This window comes from Schistocerca americana, chromosome 1 (genome assembly GCF_021461395.2).
Source record: "Schistocerca americana isolate TAMUIC-IGC-003095 chromosome 1, iqSchAmer2.1, whole genome shotgun sequence".
NCBI lineage: Eukaryota > Metazoa > Arthropoda > Insecta > Orthoptera > Acrididae > Schistocerca > Schistocerca americana.
The window spans coordinates 1136256045-1136268708 of NC_060119.1; positions in this window are offsets into that span (position 1 = coordinate 1136256045).

Here is a 12664-nt window from a genome sequence, read left to right on the forward strand (position 1 = left end):
GGTTGATATGTTGTTTTCCTGGATTGTGTCCTCAAGTTTCAGTTGTCAACAGTTCACTGTCTTTGATGCCAGATTGTCTATGATCTTGAAGGTGCTGGAGCAGATGAGATACACCATGCCTGCTAAATTCTCATCTGTACCGACTCCCTGAGTGCTTGTCAGCATCTGCAACATTTGTAGCTAACTGAGAAAGTAGTCCGGGACATTCAGGATGCCTTTCTCCACTTAGAGGTCTGGCAAGGAGGTGTCTTTCTGTTGGTCACCAGGACACATGGGTATTGCGGGGAACTAAAGGGCAGATATAGCAGCTAAGGAGATGTGTTGTAATCCTAAGTTCAGTGTGCCATCCCTCTACATGATATTGTTTCACAATTGAGGTACAGTTTCATGTCAGTGGGAAGATGAGTCGCTGGAAGTGATGGACAATAAGTTCCGTGTAGTAAAGCCCACACTGCAGCTGTGGTGTACCTCCTTCCACCACACAGGTGGGGCATGTTTCTCCTTACTCATCTTCACATAGCCCACAGCCCTATGATGCACAGCTTCTTGCTCTGACAGCAGAACAGGCTGGCGTACAGATCACTATGCAGCACATTTTACTGTTTTATTTTCAGATCAGAGGGCAGCGATAGGTTTTCTGACATATCTGCCCTCTATTATAAGTAATGTTCAAATGAATGTGGTGAGAGTTTTAGGGATTTGTGATTTGTCCAACTTGTTTCCTAAAATTTTAGGGAGATGTTCTGAAACACACACACACACACACACACACACACACACACACACACACACACACACACACACGCAAAGTGGAGATGGTCACAGAGCTTAGATGTGAATTGTTTGAAGCAATGTACAGTGCGGTTGTGCTGATCGTGGACTGCATACAGGAACTGCAAGAACCAGTGAGAAGAGGGATTCAGACAATTATTATTTTCCCTTACTCCATATGTAGATAGAAATGGTCTAAAAAGTCACTATTGGAATGCAGCTCCCTCTGCCATGTGTTGTATGGTGGCTTGCAAAGTAATATGTACAGTACCGTATACTACACAGCACAGCACAGCACAAAAATTGCAGCTGGTCAGGCCGGTAGAACAATTGTGCAAATGGAATGCAGCATATAGAAGAAGAATTGTTACTTGAAATATTATGGAAGAGTGGTCCTGTCTGTATTCCATACCTATAAAGAAAATGTGCTGTTACAGATACACTACATAGCCATTAATTGAAAATTTTTTTTCTAAATGTCAGTGTAGTGGGATGGTATGATATACACACACTATGTAGCCCTTAAGCGAAACATTGTTACTGAACGTTGCTGTAGTGGGATGATAAAGCTGTATGCTTTCTATATAAAGGGCAGAGGTTAAATTTACTGTTAAATTGAGGTTTTTTTTTCCCCATACCATAACAAATTCTGTATCGTAAATGTCCCTCATTAAGTTAAAATGAACAGTCGAGATCCCTCTGTGCCAATGATATACAGTGAATTTTGCATAGTAGATGTGACAGTTTTTAGGCTGTAAATCAGTGAAGATACTTGCAGTGGCAAATTGATAAAACCATCAACATTTACTGTTAGGTAACCCATATGGGTTGGCTCGGGCTCCCTCATGAAATTACAGTAATACTTGTAATTAAATCCATCAGTCTAGCCGAAGTTCGAAGATTAAAAGATGATTATCCAGTCTACAGAGGATCATCATCATCATAATACACACACACACACTGAGGTGTTATGATCATTCTACTAAATTCCAACAAGGGGAAACTGCATCTGATGATCCTCCAATTTCAATGCCCTTTAACATGCTGACTGGGAATCACTCAAAAGTAACTCTTATGAAAGGGTTCAACTCATTAGACCCTTTTTTGAGAAATAACAGTAATGCTTGTATTTTTATATTATCGTTTAGGCAATCTTGTCCTGATACTGCTTCAAGGGATAAATGTCATTAAAGCATTCAGAACACAAATTTTCTGCACCATGTGTACTGATTAAAAGACATTTTTCACATGCACATGTTTTGTGTAATAGTCTTCAGTTAGAAACTTACATTATTTTCATGAAAGTGTCTCCATGCACAATTAGTTAACAGTAAGAAAGTGCTTGGAAAGATATAAAACAATAATCATAATGCTTATATTTTACTGAATATTGTATTATTACCTATATTATTCCTTAAATAGTGCAGAAAGTATAGGTAAGATTAAGCTTATATTTGTTTAATTATTCAAGAGGAAAAAAAAAAACTTCAGCATGGGTAGGCTATGAACCCATTAGACCTGGGTTGGTATGTAATTAACTTGTAAACTTATAACAGCAAAATCCTTTCTTAGTTGTGATGCTGCTGAAACACATTTCTGCATTTTCCTGGCCAGGACCAACATGATTTGGCTCTGGCTACAGAATGCTGGACTTAGAAACAAACATCTAGGCATCAAATCACAGCTCTGTGATGGACATTGACTCTTTTAATTAGTGTTTACTGAGGGAAATGTCTATTCTGACTGGTAGAATGTAATATTTTCCATAAATCATCATTTTCTGACAAATAATGATGCTCCATTAAGAATGTACAGTCTGCATGGTGTGAACTTCTACCAAAAATATATTCACAAGCCATCTCATAGTGGCCATTTGCCTGTGGCAGTTCTGCTCTGGATGTGTTCCTGTCGACTGTGGTGCTTGTTTCACATGAATTATGAGTAAAGTTATATTCCCATCCGAGAGACCAATATATCCTGATCAATTAATAGGTTTTCACAGGGAGTACAGTTGTTGGCTATGGTGCTGAAATGGTTGGCAGGATAGAATTAAATTTATCTTTTTGATTGGCCTCTTTCTGCAATGGACTTCAGCGCCATTGAAAACGTATGAGACCATGTGAAAAAACTGGACTGATCCTGTGCCAAGGACCTGTGGTGACCTTCAGAATGTCACCCTAGCTGCTCAGGAGGAGGTGGCAGAAAATAAGATCTATTAATTTATAGGCTCCTTTCCTCACAGGATGCAGATAGTCATTTAAGTGAAATATTTTTGAATAGGGTATTAAGTGGTGAAGAAGAGGGATCCAAAAAAAATCTTAAGAACTGTCAACTCTCCAGTCTGTTAATTTTGTGTTTACTGTAGATCAAACAAATTAACACAGTAAAACAAAAATAACTGCCAAAAGAGGGATTCAATCCGAATCCTGCTGTCGTGCAACTGCTTATCAGTCCAGTAAGTACACCACCGAAGTATAAAGTTGGTATACTGTGTTCGGTAATGTTCTGGCATTTGTTACTGTTCTGCCCTTGATTTCAACTTGTCTTCTTCACATCTGAAATTCTACTAATGACTCTGAGCAAATTTTCTGTTGGGTTTTAGAAGATTTGTAACATCTATACTCTGTGAACCACTATGAGGTGCATGTAGAGAGTACATCGCATTAGAGTTTTTTCCTGTTCAATTTATATAGGAAGTGTGGGAAGAATGATTGGCTCAGGATTGGTTGATCATAAAGGTGCAGTAGGTGAGAACGTCATGGGGTGGAAAGTTCTCCACACTAGTTGCTAGGGAGCATAGTGCAGAATCGATGCGAACAAAAGCAACGGTCCGCCAAACTAGACCAACTTCAACACTTCACCACGGAAAACTGATGGTCTATGCAGAAGTTCATGCATGCAGTAATTATTCTGATCTTGTCCTCATAATCCCTGTAGTATATTCCTAGAATCGTTTAAAGCTGGTTATTGAAACTTTTAATAGACTTTCAAAGGGTAGTTTACATCTATCTTAGAGTCTTCCAGTTCAGCTCCTTCAGTATCTCTGCGACACTCGCGGATTAAATGAATCTGTGACCATTGGTGCCGCCCTCATCTGTATATGTTCAATATCCCCTGTTAATTCTATCTGGTCTGGGCCCCACACACTTGAGCAATATTCTGGAACCAGACACATGAGTAATTTGTAAGCAATCTCTTTTGTAGACTGATTGCACTTCCTCAGTATTCTACCAATAAACTGAAGTCTACCACCTGCTTTACTTACAATGAACCCATAAGATCATTCCATTTCATATCCCTGTGAAATGTTACATCCAGGTATTTTTAAGAGTTGGCAAATTCTAGTAGTTACTTATTAACATTGTGCTCATAGGATACAATGTTTTTTAGTTTTGTGACGTGCACAATTTTACATTTCTGAATGTTTAAAGCAAGTTGCCAGCCTCTCCACCACTTAAAAATCTTATCAAGATCTGACTATTTATGCAGCTTCTGTCAGGTAGTACTTAGTTATAGATAACCACATCATATGCAGAAGACCTGATTTTACTATTAAAATTGTCTGCAAGGTACAACAGGAAGAACAAGGGTCGCAGCGCACTTCCCTGAGGCACACCTAAAGTACTTCTGCATCTGACGGTGTCTCTTCATCCAAGATAACATGCTGCATCCTTCCTACCAAAAACTCCTCAATCCAGTCACAAATTTCACCTGGTACCCTGTATGATCGTACTTCTGACGATAAGCATAGGTCTAGTATTGACTCAAGTGCTTTTCAGAAATCAAGAGGTACTGCATCTGCCTGGTTGCCTTGATCCAAAGCTTTCAGTATGTCATGGGAGAAACATGCGAGTTCTGTTTCACATGATCGACGATTCGATATCCGTGCTGGTTGGCATTGAGAGGCTATTCTGTTAAAGATATCTCATCATGTTTGAGCTCAGAGTATGTTCTAAGATCCTACAACAAAGTGATGTTCAGTATATTGGACAGTAGTTTTGTGTATCACTTCTGCTACCCTTCTCGTAGATGAGTGTGACCTGTGGCTCTTTCTAAGAGCTGGGCATGGGGTTTTGTTTGAGGGATCTGTGATAGATTGTAGTTAGAAGAGTGGCCTACTCAGCTGCAGTTTCGGTATAGAATGTGACAGGGATTCCATTGGGCCCTGGAGCTTTCCTCAATTTTAACAATTTCAGCTGTTTCTCAACACCACTGAAGCTAATACTTATTTCATTCATATATTCAGTGGCATGAACATTACATTGGGGCAGTTCCTTTACGAAGGAACATTTCAAAAGGGAGTTAAGCATTTCGGCTTTAGCTTTGCTGCCCTCACTTTCAGTTCCTGCCTAATTCACTAGGGACTGGACACTAACTTAGGTGCCACTAACAGCCTTTACATACAACCAAAATTTCTTTGGGTTGTGGAAAGATCACTTGACAATATTCTGCTATGATAGTTCATTGAAGGCACCACTCATCTCTCCCCTGGCAGCCAAAGCGCTTCATTCAGCATATCTGTATCTATAGCCATACGCTTTGTTTTACACACAGTACGCAGCAATCTGTTTCTTTAGACAGTGACTGTATACTATTGAGGTTCCCTCCCATTATCAATTGTTCTATTGGGTACATATCAGTCCAGCATGTGGTCAACTATTCTTTTAAACTTGAGCCAGAGTTCCTCTCAATGCTCCCGCCCTGTGTTGAAAATTTCAAGTTCCTCACTGAGATATGACACTACTGATTTTTTTCCTAGTTTACTGTAAAACACACACACACACACACGGGTTGTTCAATATGTAATGCCCCACACTTTTTAAAAAAGGCGTTAATAGACATAGACAAATGTCCTTGTTGGTACTTCACATTTGATGTTTGTTCTTTGCGCCGGTGAAGTTCCAAACCGTTCTGGCAGAGCCATAGTACATCAAAATGGTGTCTACATATACTCACATTACAAGCAGTGTACTGTTACTGAATTCTTGTGTGACCATGGTGAACATCCATTAACATTTGTGTGCTGTGTGTGGCGATGTTGCAGTTGATAGAACAGTTGGGCGATGAGTAAAGAAAGTTATAGCCTCAGGAAATGCAGAAAAAGAACTTCATGATCAGGCACATTTGGGACGTCCTGTCACCGCCACTGCTCCAGACATGCTGAATCGTGGAGATGCCATTATGTGTACCGACCGGCACATCACAACTTGACAATTGGCTCTACAGTTGTTGGTCAGCAGTGGAAGTGCATCTGCAATGATCGAGACTCGGATATTCAAAGAGGTGCTCACGATGGTTTCCATGAATGCTCAAAGTGGACCACAAGATTCAAAGAAAGGCCATTTCATCTGAGTTGTTGGAGCTTAAAGATTATCTGCGGGGAACACAATTTGAAGATGACGAGTATGTCAGTCATGCAGTGAAAACATGGCTATGCTTAAAAGACAAGAGCTTTTACCAGCATGGAATACATGCTCTTCTGCAACGTTGATGCACGGCCATAGAAAGTGATGGAGACTACGTAGAAAAATAGGACATGGACAAGACATGTTGACATATATTGTCACCAAATTGTGACTTAACAATAAATATATTCTGAGAAAAAAATGTGGGGCCATTAGAACCAATATATTTCCAGTAGCAGTGAGTTTCCTAACTATCTGTTCGAGATAGTTCTCAGAGAAGGCATACTGTAATTTTCCCAATTAATTGTTGAATGATTAAGGTCTCCACTGGTTGGGGAACAGGTTTTCTCCAAGGTCTTCGGTTACATCAAGAGATGAGTGGTGGGTGATACTAGGATCCAATTATTATTTTATGCTCACCCCTAATGACTGAGTCTTCTCCAAACAATCTCACATGCAGATTCGATTTCTATCTTGGTGGATTTCTTGTGCACTGTGATGATACACCACCTCCATTTCCTATTTACCTGTTCTTTTGATATGCATTTAAATTTTCCCAAATATGTAACTGCTATAAATTTCAGGTTTCAACCAGCTTTTTCTATGTCTAGTATTATGTGAGCTTCACTGTTTTTCATGAGTGCTTCGAATTCTGGCACCTGTTTAAAGCATTTCTTTGGATCGTGCATTGATACTCATGGGTTTCCTTCAGCTATTGTCATCTGGATTTGATGGAGGGTGTAAAAACTCAACATTGTCAGCCTCCTGAGTAGCAGCCTCCAATGTATAGTGCAGGCTTCCCCCATTTAAGGGGCCCCAACGGTTCTCAACTGCATAGTGCAGCCAGTAATGTACATTCAGTAATATAATGGGCTCCTGTTTCAGCCATGCCCATTTTTTGTTCCGTGTAGTGTACAGGATTGGATGGAAATCATATGCATTATAAATGAAGTTATGATCTCTCTTGTGTGTCAATAGGCACATCTATTTGGAGTTCAGTTAACTTGTAACAGGCTAACCTCTTCTAACGTTTGGCTAAAATAAATTGGACACACAAGTGGACAGTGTAAACAGTGACTGATAACTCATAATAACATTGAATGTCAATCAGTTTCATGGTACCACTGAAGGCTTTCTCTGACTCAAGTGACTAAAATACTGTGTAGTCGAATTCTGTGCCAAAATTGGCAAGCTGGCACTATTGTGCATCTGCAATTTCTCATGGTGTATAAAGACTTAAAGGTGATATTCATATCAGGTCTCCAGCCGGAACATGATGTCATCTCGGCACAATATTTCGACGGTTCATCTGGCCGCCATCTTCGGCTGAGTAAGCTGTCACTCGCTGAAAGTGAAATCAATCTGCAGCAGCAGTTCCTTTATACACTGTCTGTAGGTCCTCTGCGCATCTGTGGACATAACCCCACTCTAGCGCAAAGCACTTCAGCGCACACTGTCCACTTCAGCGCACCGGTGGTGAAAACTCGCAGAAATGGTAAATCAATATCAGACACCGTTGACACCATTTGATGACTGAAACAAAGACCATTATTTTTTAATGTCAACTGATACAGTGTTCCAACTCTTACTTAATGGCTACCCCATATGTCTGTCTATAATACTGTCAACTGGATTTCAATAGCTTCTTTCACTACACAGTCCCACTGATGCAATGCAGAGGCAACCGCTTGTGTCTCATCATACAACATTTTGTGTGCTTCAGTAAGATAATGTTCCACAACCACAGATTTTTCTGGCTGGAATAAAAGCATGTGGTCATGGTGCTCCACGCATTGATCGTGAACCGTATGAATTGTTTGTCCAATATAGGCTTTCCTGCAGTGGCAGGGAATTTTGTAGACATCGGGCTTCCTCAGACTCAAATCATCCTTAACTGAGGCAAGCAACACTCTAGCCTTAGCTGTGGACAGAATACACTCTTAATATCAAATCTATTTAAAACTCCTATTTTTGAAGATGTGCTTCCTGTGAAAGGTAAGAACACCACCGATTTGTTGTATCTTCCATTGGTTCCTGCTAAGGTTCAGTCTGTAGAGCATGATGGAACAGATTGTCCGTATAACCATTCTGCTGCTTGAACACTGCTTTTAGATGATCCAGTTCTTGTGTCAAACTATCTGTATCTGAGATGGCATAAGCTCTTTTTACCAATGTATGTAGCAACACGTTGTGTTGATATGAAGGATGACAACTAGATGTGTGAAGATATTGGTCCGTATACAAAGGTTTATGATAAAAACTGTGGCCTAATGTCCCATCATCCCTCCTGTAGACCAAGACAACGAAAAACAGAAGTTTTCCATCCTTTTCAACTCCCATCTTGAAATTAATAATGGGGTGTAGAAAACTGAAATGATCTAGGAAACTATCCAGAGCACCCCTCCCATGTGGCCATACCATAAACATATTGTCGGCGACAATAGGGGATCATGGGACTCCCCATAGACACTCTGTCAGTTTTTTCGAAGTATTTATCATTAAAAAAAATATGTCAAAGTCACCACATGACAAAAAAGCTTAGTTGTTTCTTCATCCAATGTTTCATAAATTAGTTACAAGGAATCTTAAAAAGGAACTCTGGTGAAAAGTGAAACATCAAAATTAACGAGCAAATCCATAGGACTGAGACACAGACTTCAAATGCTGAGTAAAAACCAGAGAATAGGAAATGTGATGTTCGCATTTTCTGGCATGGGGACTGAGAATGAATGCTTAATACTTGGCCAAGTTGTAAGTAGAAGCACCCAAACTGCTAACAGTAAGCTGAAGAGTAACCCCCTTAGTTGTGTATCTCAAGCAAGGTTGATAATGGCGGCAGGACTGCAACACCAGGTCAAAGTTTTTTTAAGAACATCATCAGGTAATGAACTCTTCTTTAAAAGTGAAAATGTCTTGAGTTTTACACGTTGAGTTGGGTCATTCTATAATCTTCAGTATGCCAAATCTGCAAGTAAAAGATCCATTTTACCCAAATAATTGTCTCGTGAAAGAACAGCAGTTGAATTGCCCTTGTTGACTGGTAGAATTACTAAATCCTGGTCTTCTCTGATGAATCAGATCGTGCTCTGTCAAGCAAGATGTTGCTTTGCAGGGATGGCACCTGATGTAATGTATGCAAGATCTCTCGCCTAACTTCATCAGCTAGAATGCTAGATCCTCAGGGAACCTGGACACTGCTTTTTCAAGCGTGGAAATGAATTCTGTAGTGGGAACATTTCTGGTGTAGGGGCAGAATTTAATCCCTCTTCAAATACTGCCAAAGTAGTATCAGCCAGTTGTCTGGTTCTGAGATTAATCACAATATGTCAATAGGTGTCATCATTTGTTATTGTAGACTGAGAAGAAAGCCGTTAATGCAACAACTAACTTATCTGAAGATGGTGGCCGGGTGCACTGCCAAAATATTGTGTCAAGACGACGTTATGAATATCATCAATTACTACGCCGGGAAGTTTGCAGAGCCACAAGACTTAAAGGCCCTTATCTGAAGTAAATTTCATCCCTGTTTCTTGAGTGACCACCCACAAGTGCATCCTTCACAAATTGTTCACAAGAAATAACAGCATCTGGTTCCACACCAAAGCAGATCTTGTGGTACTTTCCACAGACCCTAAGTTAGTTGTTACCTAAGACTACAAATTCCTCCCTCCAAAATTATTGAACAGAATACATGAAAGATTGTACTGTCTATGTTATCTTCAGTCTGGTTTGATGCAGTTCTCAACACTATTCAATCCTTTGTAAGCCTCTTCATCTCTGCATTACTGCTGCAACCTAGATCCATTCGAACCAGCTTACTGTATTCAAACCTTGGTCTTCTTCTACACTTTTTACCACTCACTCTTCCCTCCATCAGTGCATTGGTATTCCCTTGATATATCAGAATATGTCCTATCAACCAATCCCTTCTTTTGGTCAAGTTGTGTCAGAAATATCAATTTGATATACCTGTCTAATCACCAGCATTCTGTACCACCACATTTCTAAAGCTCCTATTGTCTTCTTTCCAGAACTGCTTACCATCCACATTTCACTTTGGTACAACACTACATTCCATATATATACCTTCAGAAAAAACTTCCCGACCCTTTATATTTGTATTAGATGTCAAAAGTTTCTCTTTTCAGAAATTTTCTTACTATTGCCGTCATTTGACCATTATACAGACTTCTGCATATAGGACATAGTAGTAAGCATCCCTGGTGCAGAGGAACAACTTGACAAAGTTGAAAGCAAATAAGTTGCCAGGTCTGGATGAAATCGCATTGTGTGTTTACAGATAATACACTAAGGCATTAGCCCCTTACTTAGCTTGCGTTTATCGTGAATCTCTCTCTCCCAGCATGAAATCCCATGTGAGTGGAAAACAGCACAGGGTAAAAGAACAAACCTACAAAATTACCAAACAATATCCTTAACATCAGTTGCACTGCAGAATTCTTGAACATATTCTGTACTTGAACGTAATAAATTTCTTTAAAACAAAAAGCCTTCTTCTATCCATGAACCCGCATTGTTTTATAAAGCATCACTTGTGCTAATCTCAGCCTTTTCCCACAATATCCTGTGAAGCATTGATGAAGAGCAACAGGTAGATTTCATATTTCTAGATTTCTGAAAGTCATTTGACACGGTGCTGCACTACAGACTGCCACGAAAGGAACGAACTTACGAAATAGGTTCCCAGATATGGGAATGGCTCAAAGACTAAAATAAGTGAGTATGTTGTCCTCGACGGCAAGTGTTCATCAGAGACTAGGGTATCATCAGGTGTGCCCCACGAAATTGTGATAGGATTGCTGTTATTTTCTGTACACACAAATGATTTGGCAGGTGCGCAGAAATCTCATGATGCTGTGGTGTTCAGTAAGGTTTCATTGTTGAGTGAGTGTAGGAGGACACAAGATGGCACACAAAATTTCTAGTTGTTGTGATGAATGGTAACTAGCTCTAAACATAGAAAAATGTAATTTAATGCAGATGTTTGAATACAGCATTGATTGTATGATGCCTGATTCACATTGATTAAATATCTAGACATAACATTGCAAAGTGATATCAAATGGAATGACCCTGTTAAGATTGTAGTAGGGAAGGTAAATAGTTGACTTTGGTTTAGTGGAAGGATTTTACAAAAGTGTGGTTCATCTTCAAAGAAAACCGTTTATAAGACACTGGTGCAACCCATTATTGAGTACTGCTCAAGGCTGTAGGATCTGCACCAGGTTGAACTGTAGGAAGACATTACAGTGACTCGGAAGTGAGCTGCTACTTTTGTTACCAGCAGGTCTGAACAACATGGAAGTCTTACAAAGGTGCTGTGGGAACTCAAATGGGAATCCCAGAAGGGAAGGCGATGTTGTTGTCAAGGAACACTATTGAGAAAATTTAGAGAACCGGTATTTGAAGCAGACTGTAGAACAATTGCACTGCTGCCAGCATACATTTCACATAAGGACTACAAAGACAAGTTAAGAGAAATTATGGCTTGTATGGAGGCGTATCCACAGTCATTTTTCCCCCGTTCTGTTTGTGAGTAGAACAGAAAGGAAATGACTAGTGGTGGTATAGGGCACCCTCTGCCATGGACTGTTTTGGTGGCTTGCGGAGAATGTATGTAGATGTAGTATCCATTTTACATTTGTACTTCATCCATCATCAGTTATTTTGCTGCCCAAATAGCAAAACTCATCTACTACTATTATTGTCTCATTCCCTACTCAATTCCCTTAGCATCACCCAATTTCATTCAATTACATCCGATTACCCTTGTTTTGATTTTGTTGATACTCATCTTACATTCTCCTGACAAGACACTCTCTGTTCTCTTCAACTGTTCTTGCAAGTCCTTTGCTGTGTCTGACAGAATTACAGTGTACTAAAGATTATAAGTTCAAAATATTTTACAGTGTCATAATTCGGCACCACAACAATGCAGTAAGTCTTCACTAGTGAGCCTAAGCTGGGGACCACCTTGATGAGACTGTGTTTTGCCCCACTTGTGATAAACTTACTAAATTCACTGTCTATTGCAGTACTAAGTACTACAAGTGAGCAAGAGGGTGCTGAAGCAAATTAGATATTTGAGCTACAGACTTCTTCACTGCTCCAGTTCGCTCAGGTTACCACCCTTCATTTATATTGTCTTTGAAAGGGACGATATTCTACCAGGGATAAGAGCTTGAGGAAATTAGCAATGAATTGGTGGAAGCAGCAGTGAACATGTGGTACACATTTTGACACATTCTTTAGTATTGTGTGAAGTCCCATTATACTCTCGTTACCATCATGCAATCACCAGAAATGCTATACAAAGCTCTGCATGTACCCTCCAAAACAGGCAACACAATGAGCACATAGTGCTCGGAAAAGATCTAAGATTGGCTGACTACCACCACTCAACGCCATTCTATGCACTGAAATGTCAGAGTTATTTTAGTTGGAGTGTACATACAGTGACCTCACTG